At 32.6% G+C, this 13,011-nt stretch overlaps 1 protein-coding gene across 47 annotated transcripts in view; it reads left to right on the top strand.

Moving 5' to 3' along the window:
* Rims2 (regulating synaptic membrane exocytosis 2) overlaps positions 1 to 13,011 on the top strand; it is a 546,345-nt gene that overhangs the window by 208,906 nt on the left and 324,428 nt on the right. The window lies entirely within an intron of this gene.

The raw sequence follows: 13,011 nt of genomic DNA on the forward strand, positions 1-13,011 counted from the left end.
TCTCTTTTTTTTTTTTTTTTGTATTTGCTAAGAGTTGCTTTGTGGTCTACAATGGTCTATTTTAGAGAAGGAATCATATGCTTCTGAGAAGAAAGTATATTTTGTCATTGATGGATGAAATATTCTATATATGGCTGGTGAGTATAAACAAGTAATTAAATTTTTTTATTTCTATAGCTTCTTTATTTAATTTTTGTTTGGAGGATCTTTCTAGTGCTGAGAGAGGTGTGTCAAAGTCACCTGGTATTATTGTGCTGTGGTCTATTTGCTTCTTGAAATTGAGAGGGGTTTGTTTGATGTGTGTAGATGCTCCATTATTTGGGGAATAAATATTTACTCTTGTTTATGTATAATTCCTTTAAGGGGTATTAAATGTCCTTTTTTGTGTCTTCTGATTAACTTTTCTTGAAGTCCTCTTTATCTGATATGAGGACAGAAACCCCTGCTTGCTTATGTGGACCATATCAATGAGATTTTTTTTTTCTCCCATTCTTTTACCTGAAGTCTGTGGATGTATTTGCTTAGGAGGCAAGTCTCTTGGAGACAACATATTGTTGGGTCTTGTTCTTTAATCCAGTCTGCCAGTATATGTATTTTGATTGATGAGTTTAGGCTATTTATGTTCAATGTTATTATTGGGACATGATTTTTATTCCTTGTCACTTTGATTTATTTCTGGTTTTTAACTTGAATTAGCTTCTACATTGATTCTTTTAATGTAGTTCCTTCCTTTGCTTTTATTTTTATTTTTCATTTTTTTTATTTTTATTACTTTCATTTTTTTTATTTCTTCTTCATGAAATATCTTATCGAGAATGTTTTGTAGTACAGGCTTTCTAGTTGTGAATTCTTTTAACTTTTTATTTCATTATCAATTCTGAAGCTTAACTTTTCTGGGTATAGTATTCTTGGCTGGCATCCATTTTCTTTCAGAGTGTGGTATATATTTATTATTCCAAGACTTCCTATCTTTGAGGGTCTGGATTGAGAGTTCAGTTGAGATCTGGTTTGGTTTCACTCTAAATGGCAACCTTTAAAATTTTATTCTTATTCTGTATGTTAGGCAGTTTCATAACAATGTGACTTGGTATGGGTCTGTTGTAATTTTGTATATTTGGGGTCCTATAAGCCTCCTGTATTTGATTTTCCATTTCATTCTTTAGGTTTGGGAAATTTTCTGATATTATTTTATTAAAAATATTTTGTATTCCTTTTGTTTGTATCTCTGAGCCTCTTCTATCCCAATAAATCTTAAAATTGGTCTTTTCACGTTATCCTATATTTCTTGCAAGTCCTGTTCATGGTCTCCTCACAACTTTTCTCAGTGGTCAACTTTGTTTTCAAGATTAGATATTTTGTCTTCATTGCCTGAAACTCTGTCTACCAAGTTATCTAGTCTGTTGGTGATGCTTTCAATTGAATTTTTAATTTGGTTTATTGATTCTTTCATTTCAAGGATTTCTGCCTTTTTTTTTTTCCTAGAATGTCTTGCTCTTTATTGACATGGTCTTTCACTTCATGTGATTTTTGTCTCTGATTTCACTCCTTATACCATCCTTCACTTTGCAGATCAGTTTAACTATGTGCATTCTAAACTCCTTCTCTGACATTTCTTCCACTGTAGTATCAGTGGATTCTATTATTGAAGTATCTTGGTTTGTTTGGGGCAGTTTGTTCCCTTGCTTTTCCTTTAACTTTTTACCCATTTAAGTACATGGATCTGAGGCAGTATAATTTCTACCTTGTGGAGTTATGGTATCCCTGAAGGTTTCCAGTATTTCACTGTTCAGGGGGAGACAAGTAATAATGGTCAATACAAGGAATATACAGTATTAAACTAAATAGTTTCTACTATGACACCTATAATGTTAATTATCACAATAATCATAAATGATATGATCAATTATTGCCTACAATAAAAATAGCAAGTGGGCAAAAGGCTTTACAATTTCAAATGGTGGACAGGGAGAGAACAGAAGTGATATAGAATGTGATGATTATGAGGGAGCAGAAGAGAAGATAAAAGTAAAATTGAAGAGTGAAAGAGAACAATAGAGATGGGCTGTTAGTGGATGAGACAGAGAAAATCAAGGAAAATAGTAAGAGTAAAAACATATACATAAAGTAAAAATTGTTAAAAATTAAAATATTAAAATATATAAAACAAAAATAAAATATACTAATCAAACATTGTAGTCCTCAAAAAACTCATCAAAAATAACTGGCTTCAAAAATGCTAGAAATGAGAAAAAATATGAATATGTATAAATTTCCATGTACCATCAATGTCACAATTAAACAGGGAAAAGGAAAAAAAAGAAAAAATCTCTTGTTGAAAGTTAAAGAATTCTTTCTTTTGGACTTCAAGATTCTCCTGTCAGAAGTTTTAGGTGAGGTCATCTGGAGCTTGATTGCTGGAGTCACAGGTAATTCTTTAGGCCTAATTTTTGGAGGCAGTGGTTAGGCTTAGGTGAGCTCTAGAATCTTCGCTGAATGCAAATAGCAAATGCAAATTTAAACCTTCTGTGTAGACAGAGTGCTTTATAGGAGGTGTCATATGAAGAGCAAAGACTGGAGATGTATGGAGGGTCAGCAGATGAGAGGCTCCAGGAGGAACACTGGAATATGGACCAAGTGGTGCAGGCATTCCCTTCACTCTGATTTGTTCCTCTCCCTATCCTCAGTCAGAATCCTTCACCTGTCCCTAAGCCCTCCTTATGTGGAACAACAGAGTACCTTAGATAAAGATAACTTCTTGGGCTCTGAACTTCTCTTTATTATCTTATTATTAACACCTATTAATTGTACATGTTAGGGTCTGTAAACAAGTCTGGATGGCGCCTGGCATTTTGCCAGAGGGAGTGGTTTGTGAAGTAACGCCAGCCAGCGAGCCATTAAGTGTGGAGGTTCCTTATTGGTTTACTGCTGTATCTAGTTTATGTTAATTAGATAAGCTGTGTGGAATGTATAAATACCCCTCCTGTCCTACAATAAATGGCTCCTACTCCTGCTGTATCAATGTACACAAGTTGTTCGTCACCCCCCGGTTATTTTGCTGCAGCCGGACTGCAGCAATACAAATAAATGGGTTTCACTGTGACATTTCCATAAAAAAAAATTATTGATTTTAAATCAGCGTACCTCTAAGGCCCAATAATTACTGGTCCATGGTGGAAGCCTGCACATCAGGTATCTCCCCTGGGTTCCCTTGTGTGATGTGGGAGCCAATTCTTAGTCTTCTGTATTACCTGTGAACTCCACTTCCTGGTCCTGGGATCAGTCTCTAAACAATCTCTCCTGCCCCTGCCCTTCAAAGAATTCCTGCCCAGACTTACCTCTCCCAGCCAGTCCTACAAGCAACTGGATTGGATGGGGAGGGGTAGAACTGGATGGGTTTCCACAACCATTTGTCCCTTTTGGTAAACTCTCTTCATGTTTAATTTTTTCACTGAAGCACACTCTATGTTGTGCAGAGTGTGTTTTCCTGGGTCTGTATTTTGGGCCAAACTTGGGTTTGCTACTTGTTGACTCTTTCACCTGCCAGCCCCCACACTGCAGCTGCAAAATGGTTCCTTCCTTTGTCTTCTTCATGCTGCCTGGAGAGATGGCAGCTTGTTTCCCATTGAAGAATATTGTGCAGGATGCCTTTCAGGTTTGTCAGCAATGTCCTTGATCTCTAAATGCTCCATACTCAGACATGCCTTATGTCTCCTAAAAATGTGGGTTCCTTTAATTCCCTATTCCTCCACTTTGCTAACAGAGGAACTGCTCTGACTGTTGCTTCTGGCCTGACCATGGTAGTGGTAGTGCCAGTTGGGATTTCTTTCTTCTTTTATTATATCCAATTTTCTGAGTCCCTGATCTGGTTTAAATGTCCAGTTTTCAATTCTAGTAAAGCACTTCTCATTTTATTTGTTTACCCATCTTGTGGACAAGTTACCTGTCTGCTTTCTTGGTTTCATGCCATGGAGCAGCCAGGTGAGCAACCTCCTCTATTCTGCCGTCTTGGGGAAAAAATACCAAAAAACCTGTACCATCTTGATCAATGGTATGTTCTCTGAATTCTAAGGAATATAGGCCAATGTGTTTTCCAGTCTTATGTAGCAAAACCATTCCAACACACACTTCTCTATGTCTTTTCATCACTCTCTCTTCAATCTTCTGGGGCAGTAATGGTATCACTACTTTATTTATTGTAGACCATTGCTATTTGCTTTTGTTTCCAGGAGCTATTCTAGTTGCACATTAATACTATCTTCTATGGCACTTACTAGAATGATAAATTCTATCTCACAGATTGAAAAATTCTCTTATCCAGCCTTATGATTTGTTCTCTTTAATCTCAAACCTTTACGATCCATTGTTGGACATACCTTCTGGTATTTCTTAACCAAGTTCTGTTTTGGGCTACAATCTGTTCATTCTTAGGAAGTCCAGTAGTTTCTCAATTGGGTTGTGATAAAATCTGATATTGGTTAACAAGAGGAGATAGATCACGAGGTTAGATGTCTTTCTTAATCTTGTAACACATCTACTTCATTTGAAGCTTCTATAGAGTTTTCACTGAAAAGGGGTCTTCCATTTACCACAAACAGGAATAGGCTCCATTTCTGTAGGTTTAGAAGATTCAAGGGGGAACGGTTTCAGGTAGTTCCAGCATAAGTCTCATATTCCTATTGCTGACTTGGTAAGACTCTAATGTTAGCATAGAAGATTTGGCTAGGGTAAGAATTTACTCTCATCTGGTTCTTTCACTCTTATAATTAAATTGTGACTGGTTTTCAGCTTTGTCTTTACTCTGACTTTAAGATATGAGAGCCCTTTAAACAAAATCAGAGAGGGCCTTTGAATTTCATATTTCATATTAATGACTGATGAACTTGAGCATTTTAAAATTTGTAAATCTTAAGAATTTTCAGTCATTTTAAAATTTCAGTGCATCAGTTTGACATCCAATTCCAGTCTTAGAATTACTATTTTTTTTCCTGTAAATCTGAAATGATAAGAGATATTGCATGGTCCATTGCGTACCTTTCTATATATAATCCATTCCAATTTGTTACAGGCAAAATATTAACATTTGTATTACCACTGTTTATCGGGAACAATGGACACTCCACATACAACAATAATGGAATACTCACTCCAACTCTAGAGTTGATAACCATATATTATCTTAATATGAGTGTTACATGTAATTTTGTTAAAGAGAAAGGATATAGGAAAAGACAATTATTGAGTGGAAAATATATTTTAATATTGGAAAAATTGCCAGTATCTTATCTAACAAGGTGTTAGCAATTTTTTCACTCACTTTTCTTTCACTCCAGAAATTTTTCTGCGTAGTTTGAGATAATATTCCTTATTTAATATTAAAAATGTATAGAACTAATTAAAACTATATATATATATATATATATATATATATATATATATATATGTATGTATATAGATAGATATTTAATGTACCTTATACCCATGAATTAGTTGTCTTACCCCATTGTGGGTACTAGATAAGATATAATAATATTTCTTATTTAAACTTACTGTTTAAATGTAGTTATTCAACTACATAGGACTATGTAGTGCACAAATGGAAAAATGTCCAAGATTCATATCTGTAACTTCTATTTGTAGAACCAAAACATGAAGTACTATCTATCCCATTTTCAGAAAAAAAAAATTTAGAATGGGTTTTTAATTTTAAAATGTAACATATACTTGTTATTGATATTAAATTGTTAAACAAAATTTTTGCTCCATGTCCCTAAGTCATTGTCATCTCAGTAGATTTCCTCTGGCTTGTGTTCTATTTGGAGTCCTGTTACAGAGACTGCTAAGTACACTATCTTTAGGAAGGATCACCTTCCAATGTAGCTCCCAGGTACCTGTTTAGTTCCCCAAGGAATGCCAAAGACCAAATGCTCTGGCTTTTGGTTGAGGATGAATACTCTAGAGACATCCTAGTTTTGATCGTTTTATCTTTTGTGGCTACCTATTCTTTTTGCATGACTATTACTTTCTTCTTATACCTGGATTTTATTTATTTTTAATGTCGCTAAGGAACACTAAGAAATAGGCTTGGGGTTTAATAGGTAAGTCATATATTTTTAATGTGAATGTTTGAAATACACATGATCTTCTGTATTTGAAAGTATACTTTGGATCCTACATTTTTTTAAATCCAGTATCCACAATGGGATAAGGCAATTAATTAATTCATGGGTATAAGGCATATTAAATATCTATCAATCTAACTATTTTTGTTTTAAGTAGTTCTATATATTTTTAATTTTTAATCTATATTGTCTTTGGTGAAAGCTTTAGGTAAACTTCAGGTAAACATTATCCTAGTTATTCATGCACTTTTTTTGGAAAATTAATTTTAAAATTCTCATTTTAATTTTATATTATAAATTATTTTGTGTCACATTTATCTACATATACTTTTGTATTCAGACATAACATGAAAGGAGCTTAGAGAAGAACATATTATTCATTAAACTTTTCTTTTTTATGAAACAATATGGAAGATCAACAGGGAAAATGAAAGATGCCTAGTTTCAGTCAAATATGTAATTAAACATCAGTTTTCTTTTTGATTTTTTTTTTTGACCCACGTAACTTAATTTAAAGTGGTTAAAATTTTCTATTGATATGTGTAATATATTAATAATAAGAATGGTAGACTATTTTATATATTTTTCTAGTCATCTGTAAATTTGCTCTATAATTTTGATAGGAAATATTTGATATGTCGATAACATAAAAATATAACAATGTTGTGGGAATAATTCTTTAAGAATAAAATAAATTATCTAGGAATTACATAAGTTGTATTCTACACAGCTAAAATTATGAGCTTTCAAATATATACCTTAGAGCACATTTTATTACTTATGTTCTGAAAATATTTTGATTTCAATATTCTTACAATTGTTAGCTGTAGACCAACTCAAAAGTTGAGGATTAAAGGGACAACACAATTTTGGACTTAAGTAGTAAAGTTAAACAATTTATAGGCAGATGTACCAAATAGGACTTTGTTATAATTTCATTTTTTGTAAATATTATTAATTATACCAAGAAGACATATAGTGTATGAAGTGCAGTTATACTTAAAGGAATATCATTAACTGTTTCATCATTCAGCACCATAGAGAACCAACCAAACAAACAAGAAAAAATTAGAGATAACTATATTGTACGTTCCTAAAACCTCCCCCTTGCAGTGTAGTATCTACAAGTGATATATAGGCAGATGGGTATTTAGATCAATTTTCCATGATAGTTTCTATACTCTTCACCTTATTACAAGATGGAATACTAATGACATTCCCTCCCCCGCCCCACACCAAACATTATCTTAAGATAGTGAAGAGGCTATTTTAATAATAAGATTTTGGTTACAACTTCAGTAAGACTGAATCTTTTTTTTTTTCCTTTTGCATAGTAGCTGGTTTGCCTGAGGGGAATCATAACAGAACTAAGATACAAGAATGTGACAAACAGAACACATTATAGATGTAATAACCATGGAATCACACAGAAACTTGGGAGCTAATTTTAGTAGTTTAACCATCAGTGAACTATATGCACTTAAAATTATTTTATTTATCTTGATTTTGAAAATAGAATCATAGATAATATTGCTTTAGTAATTAAATTTTGTAATTTATAAAACACTTGCTTACAATTTTAACTGACTAATATGGCACAGAGAATATAAAATGTCAATGTTTTATATGTGACTTTTATGCTGGAAGGATATTTCAGAACATTTTTATTCAGAAGTAGTCAAGTCTGCTTTACTAAATTGATTTTCATTTGTAACTAATTAATTCGTTAAGAACAAGTTCATATTACAATATGAAAAGAAGGATAAATAAGGCACAAGAAACAGGGAAAATTGGAGACCTTTCACAGTTTATCCAGATCTACCTAAAACTCTTCATTTTTAAAAAGCAACAACATAACTAATTCTACTTATGATAAATATGGCATATATCTAATACTAAGTATAATAAATAATAATTAGTTTCATGGTTTGTTTGATTTACCATCTTTAAGTCATGATAAGATAGTAAAAATAAATAAAGTGCTTTAAAAAGCTTTCAAAAATGTTTTTTCCCTCCCTTTAGACGTTGAAATATAGGTAGAGAGATTCAATATCATTACATTAAACTTTAAGTGCCCCCCCACCCTCCGCAAACAAATCTGCAGTCTCTCTTTTTAAAGTGTTTGATAATATCTGAGGGAGAATAGAAATTTTATTCTGGGAAATTTATGAATTACCAACATTTATGGATTAAAAAATTTAAGTGATTATTAATATATAAATTCTGGGTTATTAAATATATGCTCTCTTCAAGTAAGACTCTTTAGGATGTAGCTGTTGTTTCAGAATCTTTTACTGACCACTTTCTTATTTTGAAATGGTTAGGGCATTGGTGATTTATTGAAAAGATTCTTCAAATCAATTGTATATAACCATGCTCACTTGTTTACATTTTTGTAATTAATCTTAAGTAACTGTTTGTTCATAGTATTATAATACACTTGTTTCTGAGCATCTAATTTTATGCTTATCCTAAAGGCCTTCATTTATTAGTTTTAGAAGCTATGAAACTTAATTTTTGCTTTGGGATATTTTGGCTTAAGATATATATTTCTATGAAATTATGTATTTTGACCTTTAGTTTGATCTCATAGTATTTGTTGATCATCAATTCACCAGTAGATCTCTGAGTATTTACTATTTTTAATTGATTTTTTAAAAAATAAATGATAGCAGAATGCATTACAATTCTTATTACTCATATATAGCAAAATTTTTCATGTCTGGTTATATTTAAAGTATGTTGACACCAATTTGTGTCTTCATACATGTACTTTGGATAATGAATGTGATAGACATCAATATTTACTATTTTAAATGCTACTATATAATTCCTATTATTATAACCTAATAAACAATATTTTTTCAGATTTATGCTTAATTAGAAAAATAAAACAATAATCACCAGATCACAAGATGTGTAGATATTCTATGGGATCTGAGTTTACTGCAGTTTTTTTCTCACTTTATTTCTCTATTATAGGTTCTCTTCTGCTATAGAAGCTGCAAAGTGAAAAGCTTATCTTTTCATTTTGGCTTCAGATAGTCTTGTGACTCAATTCTGGACAGAGAATATGGTTATCTAGCACAGTTTTTCTGATTTCTACCTTTTTCTTTCTTGGTAGGTGTAAGAAATGTCTGAGTTACAAATATAAAATCTAGGATTTTAGCAGAGTAAATTAGAATCTGGAGCCTTGTTAGAATCATTAAGTGCTACATCAGCCCTGGAATTACTTCTTGTACAGACAAATAAATACTTCTCTTGTTTACATTGTTGTTTGATAGATTTTCTGGGACTTGCAGCCAGTTGTATTCTTAACCGATTATTAGATTAGCTTTTAGAAATAAGCATCAAAAATGTTGGTACACTATTGCTAAAACAGTCATAAGATACTTTTCTGACTAGACTTGTGTGTAATCTTCTTGTAAATATCCTCAGAAGACATTTAGAGACAGTGAAAACAATCTTATTAACATTTTAAGTCCTTTTCATGCCTAGCATAATGCTTTGTAACCAGTAGGAAATAAAAGTAACATGAAGGGACAGAGAATTGAAAGATATGAAACTTCTAAATGATTGGGTATTACAGATTGCTGCTACCAGCACGGCCAAACTTGCAGGTTCTGGCAAGGGGCAATGGGACATTGGAAGAAATAAGACTCACATATGCAGATCTTGAAGATAAAACAGCTGGGATTGGGTGGAATGCTGCTCTCTAATGGAGAAACAGGTCTAAAGAATTACACCAGCAATCTTTATTATATGTGTCTCATTAATCACATTAAAGACTATGCAAGCATTAGTCTTTGTATTCATGAAAGTTACAGAGTTAGCAACATTATGCAGTTTATTCCTCAGTTACATTTTACTGTTACAATGTGCAATGTTAAGAGCATTGAGTAGTTCTCAAGAAAATCCATTGTTTAAAGTTATATTATGCCGGCAGGTACAGGATCAGCAGATCTGGTGAAACATTGTGGTTGTTTTAGCAGGAGAATTCCTTCATTCCCAGGAGCTGTGTGCCTGAGAGCAAGGTTGAGGCTGATAAGACTCTAGCACAGACCCTCCCCATGGAGGGCATCACCACAGCAACTGGGCATCTTATACCTTTGCACAGAAACTTTCCTAGGTACCATACATGCCACAGCCAGGAAGTCATCAGGGACCCCTATCTCAGACACAAGTCTCCCAATCACTGTCACTGCTCTCCACAACTGATAATAAATTTTGTTAAAACATACTTTCTGATTTTGATTTTTAACATTAAGGGTAATTTTGCCTTTATAATTTTATTTTTACTCAGATGCTACTTTTTTGAACAAAATTATTTTACATACTTAAAAACTGTTAAGAATGCTACCTTTGTAAAAATTTTAGATTTATTAAATAATTTATTAAAATATTTCTACCTCAAGCTAAGCAATTTTTGTTTTTACTTCACTGCTACTTTATTGGAAAAATTAGAAGTGGAAGTTTTTAATGCTTGTTGAGGATTTGTATTAAGAAAATATATAATATAGCCCCATTGAATGTTTGAGAATATATTATCATAAAATGGACTAACTTCTAGTATTTCAGGGTTTTAAGAGATCTAGCCAAGGCATGAAAACTAAGAAGGAAACCCTGTAAGGATTGCTCAGGAGTGGCTACACTTTTTTCTTTCATAGGTTGGTAAGTTGTATATTATATTCAGTCACTCTATTAAAATCTTTTTGGTATAGATTTTTGTTAGAAAAATAGATAAATAACATTTCTACATTATTTAAATGTGTATATTCTTATGTAATATTATTAGTGAACCATTTAAAATTCTGGAAGAGCGGTTTGAAAAGTCCAATAATAGAGTTACTCTTTTTTTTAAATATATGTTTGTACAAATATGCTTTGTTTTTACATGATCAAAAAATCCAAGACCTTATTTCAATACTGCCAGAAAAATATTGGTTTATAAAATCGTCAAACTTTTATTCCATAGGAGGAATTTTAAAAACCACTGAAGACATTAAAATCATTGCTGATATATTACTATGTTTATCAACTTTTAATCCTAATTAACTAACTTTCTTGAGTTTATGATATAGCCATTAAATTTTATGTTCATTTTGGTAATTTATTATATACTATATACCTCTACTCAATCATAAGGGGAAATGCTCCTTAAGTTCTTTTTACCTGAAGGTAAAAAGCGAACTTTCCAATTTGTTTTGATGTCAGCAACACTGAATTATCTTGTAAAATTAGGAGAATTAAGTTAAGGAGAACCTTGGCAGAGAGATTAGCTGAGGTCATGTAACTCAGAACCTACTCACTTGAAATTATTATGGTTCATTTCTTCTAGCTGAATACTGTAAATATTGGTATGGAATCACAGTATATAATACTATACATTATTATAGGATCATACAAGTGTAGAACTAGAAGAGAATCTTCCACTTTTGAGTCCGAATCCTTCAATTTTTGAGGGGAAGTAAAAGCCCTTGAAACGGGTATTTTTTCTCATTCACACATTTTTTTTTTAATTACTTACCATTGAAATAGGAATTTGTGGATTGAAGAAGCTTTCAGGAGCAAATAAACCTAAATAAGTAATAATAATAGCTTAGGATAAAAAGGAGACACTAAACAATTGTAATAGGATATGGAATTAGTGTTTTTGTTTTGGAATTTAGAGACTGAAAACTAATGTGGAAGAAAAAAAGCATTAAGAATCCCATCATTAAATTAAAGTTGTGCCAATAATTGGGATCTCTCTTCCAGGGTTTACTAAAAGATAAAATGACTGCTTCAGCCACTACATCTAGTAGAATAGCCACTTTTCATATTTAAGAGTACTGGGAGAGAGAGAAAGTGTAAGAGAGCAATTTGAATAATAAATCATGATTGTGGGGAGTGCAGGAGCCTTTTCTTCACTTTTTCAACACTTTGAGAAGGAAAGTACTATTCTCCCCAACTAAAAGCCCAGTAGAGTGGAATCTCCAGTAGTTATTTATAGCAAATAAATATATTAATAGAAAGGGAATGATAGCATTCTATTCCCTTACTGGTGATCTACTGAAGTTGTAAAGGGATCTATCTCCGTGCTTATTTCAACAGGGAAAAAGATTATTGAAAAAGTGGGGATAGGTGGATAGATGCAGAGTATAGCCTGTATTTCCATTTGTGAGGTGGAAAGGATTGTTAAGAGCATTGATTGTCAAGGTTATGTAGCAGTAACATGCAACTCCAAAATCTGAATGCTTAGCATACAAAAGAGGTTTATTTCTTGGCCTCCTATAGTTCACTGCAGGTAAAGGTAACTCCAGGGCAGTTACCTCTCACGTGGTTTATCAGTTTGGGCTCCAATGTCTTATAGCTGCACTATCTAGTACATGTTTGTGGGCTAGGGAACAGACTGGAGAGAGAGTTTCTGAAAAACAAAAACAAAAACAAAAACAAAACAAAAAACCTACCTCAGCCCAGAAATGACACACTTTCCCTCAGATTTCATGAAACAGGATCAATCTCTCCCAGTTGGATATAAATAAGAAGTGCATTCTTCTGTGTTCCCTAAAGGGGAGGAAAATTTGGTATATTAGAACTCTAGTCATATCTACTGCAGTGAATTTCTTATAGGTTAAATTGACATCACTGAAGATGGTTATGCTTGAACTATTCTAAATGTCATTATGGGATGGGAAAGATAGATTCAACAGAACATAATTAATGCACTGATGATTAGCTGAGATAGCTCCCTAATCTGCATACATGAGGAACTAGAGTGTTTAGAAAGCCAAAGTTCTGAAGTAAAACAAACTAGGCTGAAATTCAGGTCTATCTTTTTTTTTTTTAATTTTTTAAGAGAGAGAGAGAGAGAGAGAGAGAGAGAGAGAGAGAGAGAGAGAGAGAGAGAGAG

Source organism: Marmota marmota, unplaced genomic scaffold, assembly GCF_001458135.2.
Source record: "Marmota marmota marmota unplaced genomic scaffold, marMar, whole genome shotgun sequence".
NCBI lineage: Eukaryota > Metazoa > Chordata > Mammalia > Rodentia > Sciuridae > Marmota > Marmota marmota.